The following is a 6,308-nucleotide window of genomic DNA, read 5'->3' on the forward strand; positions in this document are numbered from 1 at the left end:
CCTCCTCCTCCTCCTCCTCCTCTTCTTCTTCGTCTTCTTCTTCTTCTTCAGAGTGGACAAACAAAATTCAGGCAGGAAAAACAGCTTGGCCCATCTCCAGGCTTGACAGGGCCCTCCCTGAAGGTGGCAGGGAGGCCACCTGAGAGTAGGGGGCCAGTAGTAGTCCTGGCATTATGCCAACTCAGCTGGGCAGGGCAAACCCTCCAGTGAGGGAAGGAATCAGCAGGCAGGGCTGGTGTAACGATTTCATGTTTTGTGTGTTTGTGTCTTTAAAAGTGGTTTGCATGGATGTGTGATAATAATGTAGAATGCTGGACAGGCATGTGGTGTGATTGGTGATTGACAGAGAGGGGGAGGGAGGATAAGATATGTCAGTCAAGAGTGTCAGTTGAAGGGTGTCTGTTAGAGTTATGAGAGTTGAAAAAGACAGTTGAACAGTCAGCAGAGAGTGCTGTATAAAAGCAGTTAATATGAGAGTTGTCCTGAGGTCCCTGTGAGGGAAAGATTGGGTTCTGTGTAATAAAAGAGTTAAGCAGTTTGTTCGTTTTAAGGTCTGAGAGAGAGAAGTCTTGTGTGTGTTATAAAAAGTTAAAGCATAAAGAAACAGTAACCATATATTGCCTAAGGAAGATACTGTTACAAAGTGACATGCCCTGATCCCTGTCAATAAGAGGGAAGAGTGTGTGCTGGTGACCCCGGGCCCTAAGGAGGCCAAGCTGGCGGCAACGAGGGCCAGGTCTTTCTCAGTGGCGGCTCCTACCTGGTGGAATGAGCTCCTGGAAGAGATCAGGGCCCTGCGGGACCTTGTAGAGTTCCGCAGGCCTGTGTGACGACCTCTTATCTGGGGAGGTCTGGTTTACCTTTAAAAGTTCTTATGTTTTATTTTCCTATGGGTAATCTGGCTGCCACCAGGGAAATTTAGGCTTTCCCACACCTATTTCTATAATATTTTCTTCTTCTGGTTTTGGTATTGTGACCCAGGGTCTGGGCTTTCGAAGGACTATGTGTTTCCTGAGAAGAATTTCGTTCAGAACTGTTATCTTAAATAAAAGTAGATTTATTTGATGTTTCACACACTTTTCCCTCTTACTGACAGGGATCTGGGCATGTCGCTTTGTAACAATCTTTTCCTTAGACCATATATGGTTACTGTTTCTTTATGCTTTAACTTTTCATAACACACACAAGACTTCTCTCTCTCAGACCTTAAAACGAACAAACTGCTTAACTCTTTTACTAGACAGAACTTATAACAACTGCTTTCACACAGCACTCTCTGCTGACAGACTAACTGTCTTAATCAACTCTCATAACTCTAACAGACACCCTTCAACTGACACTCTTGACTGACATATCTTATCCTCCCTCCCCCTCTCTGTCAATCACCAATCACACCACATGCCTGTCCAGCATTCTACATTATCATCACACATCCATGCAAACCACTTTTAAAGACACAAACACACAAAACATGAAATCGTTACAGCTGGCCATTATAGAAGCTATACCTGACTAGCAGCCACGCCTTCCCTTTGCTTCCTGTGTGTGTGTGGGGGGGGCAGCTAATCCCACAGGAAGCCAGGACAGATAAGTGGGTGGGCCATGCCAATGGGGCCTTCCTTGTAACAGCCAGGCCAAGAAGAACTTGCTCCAGTTCTCCCTGTGCCTAGCTGGCTGGAAAGGAAAGCAGTGGGGAGAGAGGAGAAAGACCCTGGGTGATCCGTATTCCTTTCTCTCTCAGAACTGAGGCCTATCAAGGCCCCAAACAGTGAAGCCCGGGGGGGGGGGGCAGCAGCCCCTGCCTACCCCACCAACACCACAGAGGCTCACATCAAAAGTACAGAAAGTTTGGAAGCCATCACCCAGACAGAGAAGCTGTACACCTTGTTCCCATGATGGATATAAACCCAGTACCTTCAGCTGCTTCTGGTACTCTTGGCCCTCATCCTTGAAGGCGCGATCGAGAAACACTCGGATGGCCTCTTTCTTGCACTCCGTGTGCACTTTCATCAGCTCTTCAACCGTCTCAGTTGGCAGCGTCAACATACGTTCCGCCAACTCCTCATAGCGCTTTACCCCGTCGTGCACAGCTGCTGAATTCTCAATCTGAGCCAAGGCCAGTACCGCATTCTCTATGCAAGGGATGGCCCCGCTGCGGATGTCATCCACATAGGTCGCTGCGAGCTGCCCCAACACTGCAAAGGGAAGGAGAACGCTTATCACAAGCTCCCCAAATTCCTACATCAGGGGGTCTTGTAGTGTATCAGGCCCTGACAGGGCCGGGCATGCCTGGATTTGTCCAGGCACAAAGACTCTAGCTTCAGACCAAAAGACAATGGGCAAGTAGGATCCTAGCCAGGCCCAATGAAAGGGCTAGGGCCCGGGCCAAGAGGCAAATAGGTCTCTTGGTTACTGTAAATAGCCTATCGGGAGTGGGGGGGTGTTTGGTGGTGGGTTTCCCTGAGGGAATATAAGCCGACCTGCGAGCCGGGTAAGGTGTCTTGTTCCTGACTAAATAAAGTTATGCTTAGCTGAAATCACTCTCCGTGTGCATACTTTTAAGGTCTGCAACGTGGTGCTTGTAGGTGCCCTAACACCCGCCAACACCTTTCCTGGCCACCCACAAAGTGTTTTTAGAAAAGTGGGTGTGGCCAGTTGCGGCTTTTGCCCAGCAAGACTTCTGATTGGCTGGGCAGATTTTTAAAAACATTGCTTTGGTAGCAGCAGCCACCATGACACAAGGACCTTAACTGTGTGACTGAAGGTAAGCTGTAGCAGCCATTTTGTGGGTAGCTTTGCCTCCTGTGGCAGCCATTTTGTGGCTGTGCCCAGTATGATGTGCCAGAATTCCAGACTCAAACGGTTGGGGGGGCCCTGCCCTACACCATCCATCCATCCGCCTCCATATTCCGGTCCTGCCTTCCTTGTCTGTGATATTTCATGACTGTTTTCGCCACATCCGTTTCTGCTTCCACTTACATGTCCCCGTCACTGTGTGCCCCCCCGGGATCACTTTGGCCTCAGCCGTCTCAAAAACATAGCTCCGGAATCGGTGTGCCTCTTCTATGCAGTCGGGGTTTAACTTCCTCTCAGACAAATCCTCCGAATGCACCAATTCTTGACGTGTGGCTTGGCAGTCAAAGACAAAGCACTTGCGCTTGGGGAAGTACTTGCGGATGTACTTCTTGATAACATCTAGCTTTTCAGGGGAACCTGTGAGAGAAACATAGATGCATTCAGTCAAACCAACAGGCCTCATGAGGTGGTTTTCTGCACTGTGGCCACACCAACAGTCTCTTCAGATCTACTCAGCAGACACAGCCAAGACCTATCAGTGCCTGAGGCAGAAAATCCAAACTTCCACTCCACAAGGTGATGACATTTAATTTAGAAAACCACACCACTTATAATTTGCAGCCCTTCTATGATGCCCCAGAACCTGACACTTGATGTGGGATGCCTCACCACACTTAATGGTCGGGTCAGCCCTCAATTTTGCAGTCCAGACCAGTGTTCCCTCTAAGTTGAGATAGTGTGAGCTAGCTCACAGTTTTTTAGCCTCCGGCACACACATTTTTGTCTTCGCTCAGGAAGGAGGGCTCCAGAGCAAACTGATTTAAGCAGTAGCTAAATCAATTACTCGCAACTTTAATGCCAGAAGCTCACAAAGTAGAATTTTTGCACACAGGACTCCACAGCTTAGAGGGAACATTGGTCCAGATGCTTTTATCTTCCCTTTTCCAGTGAGTGCACATTTGCTGAGAAACTTTATTTTTAATTGTCTACCTTTCGAAAAGTACAACTTAAAAAAAGAAGTCATTATTCTAGAATATTCCTCATCTAAACAGTTCCTTATTAGCATAAAGACCCCTGGAACAGGTAACTTGTTAAATCCTCTATCTATATACTACTAGCAATGTATAGCCCCCATCTCTGAATAGCTAAATCTGCAGACTGGAGCCACAGAGAGGCTAAACAGGTTTTTCAGCAAACGTGGGGCACTGCTGAGGTTTGCAGAAAAATGTGAATATTTTTTTAAAAATATATATATACAACAGGTTTAAAACCGACCTCAGGCGGTCGGTTGCGGCGGCACCAGAGAGCTGTGCTGGGTCCAGTGGTGGTGGCTGCACAGCCCAGAGCTCCAAACTGGATCTGGCACTGGCCACGCAGCCTGGGAACTGTGCTGGGCCTGGTGGCAGCAGTAGCAGCACAGCCGGGGAGCTGCTCTGAGCATGCTGCTGAAGCCTGAGAGCCACACTGCGCATGCTACTGATGGTAGCACAGCCTGGGAGTTGCACTGGACCCCCAGGCCTGGGAGTTGTTCTGAACATGGGCCGATCAAGAACGTGGGGGGGAGGAAATCCCCTCCGCAAGCATCGTGGGCCTACACTTGTTTCTTCGAATATCCTGAGGATTACCTCATTTATGGAAATTCAGTATGCCAGAGGGCCTAGTTCTATAAGGAACAAACAACCACTAATAATCATTTCCACAAATACACACATCAGTCTTTGGACCAGACATGATTATTCTTCAGGTAGCTATGAGTCTATGACCTACATGTTGATTCCGTACACCAAGGCACACACCGGTAATAGTTTAACCCAGCAGGAAAGAAATCTCTTTTCTGCATTATTGACACAGTGGGGAGTAAATTACTACTGTTCTCTTCCCCACGTCCCAACCTATCAAGAAAAAATACTTTTCCGGTAACATTTCTGGAGTAAAGTTCGGTTGTTTAGGAGGGTGGGTGTGAACACATGCAGGATGACTCTTTGGTCTGAGGGAAGCATGTTTGGGATTTAGCCAACATCTTGTGACAGATCAGGTTTAAGCAAATAGGCCTAGCCTGTCACGGCTCAGGTGGGGTGTCACCCGACGCTGCCACCATTCTGGTTTTAGGATCCCTTGAGAAGGCCCAGAGCACCCTCCCAAGACCTTCAGACGAATAATAGGCGTGAGGACCAGGCAGAGTAAACAACAAATAAAAGGTTTATTTTACAGGAGGTTACTCAAATATGGGAAACGAACAAGGTGCAAGAATCATAACGATAAGTGGGTGAAGAGATAAGAAACCAAATGCCCTAATGTGACGAGACTCACAGTCTCAGTTGGCCCTGAGTCTGCCCACCCTTTCTCTCAGGGTGAGGGTCTCTCCCAGCAGCAGCCTTCCTTCTGGCCCTGCTCTCTTGGAAGAAAGAACAGCTCTTCTTCTGTACCAGCTCTTTTATTATAAGTCCCTTTTCTCTGTGATTGGCTAAAATTAGTGCCAAAACCTCTCAAGGGCTTCTGGGAGTTGTTGGCCTGGCCTCCTCCCACTGCTAGTCAGGCTCCTGGGCCTGCTAGGCCTTTGCTTGCACAGCCCAGATCATGACAGCCAGGGGTCGTTTCGTAGAAAAAGAGCTAGGGGAACTCCTTAGCATAACTCATTAGCATATGCCACACCCCCTGCCATCACCGGAAGTGTCATAAGGCCACACCCACCACTCAGTTAGTCTTAGTCTTAAAGGTTAGTCTTAAAGGTGCTATTTGTTAGTCTTAAAGGTGCTATTTGAACTCTTGAACTATTTTGCAGCTAATTCCTCTGAATCTAAACCCACCACTCAGGCTCCACCCCCAAAATCTCCAAGGTATTGCCAGCTCAGAACTGGCGAGCCTATCTGATGGCACATGTAGGGGAAAACAAGCAAACCACCCATGTCAGGTAAAAAGGATAGAAGTTCAACACAATTGTATCTATTTTCAGTAACTGGTTTGTTGAGAGAAAAGCAACAACAAGCACATCAGTGAAGACCTAGTACCAGAGTGCCAAAAAGGAAAGCTGTTGGTAATAGGATGAAGTACAAAATACGTAGCTATTCACATTCCAGTTACCAGGAGTGTTCCCTCTAAGCTGAGTTAGTGTGAGCTAGCTCACAGCTTTTAAGCCTCTGGCTCACATATTTTTCTCTTCACTCAGGAAGGAGGGCTCCAGAGGCAAACTAACTGATGCAGTAGCCAAACCGCTCGCTCACAGCTTTAATGCCAGTGGCTCACAAAGTAGAAATTTTGCTCACAAGACTCCACAGCTTAGAGGGAACATTGGTAGGCAATTCCAGGGAGAAAAAACAGCTATAAACCAAAACAGATATAAACCAAGCATGGGGGCAGATGACCACATTGCTACGGAAAATACACAGAAAATCCAGGCATTTATACTTTGTTTTCACTCCCTCCCCCCAACAATTCTGGCGGCCGCCCTGGTTTCAGCTCTTGCCAAGCCCCCGTCGAGCTCGGCGGTGGAGCTGCGAGACCGGCGGGAGCGC

General features: G+C 47.9%; 1 pseudogene; it reads right to left on the minus strand.

Moving 5' to 3' along the window:
• Window positions 1–6,308, minus strand: part of LOC107108857 — an 18,737-nt pseudogene that overhangs the window by 8,202 nt on the left and 4,227 nt on the right.

Source organism: Gekko japonicus, unplaced genomic scaffold, assembly GCF_001447785.1.
Source record: "Gekko japonicus isolate JY-2015 unplaced genomic scaffold, Gekko_japonicus_V1.1 scaffold745, whole genome shotgun sequence".
Classification (NCBI taxonomy): Eukaryota; Metazoa; Chordata; class Lepidosauria; order Squamata; family Gekkonidae; genus Gekko; species Gekko japonicus.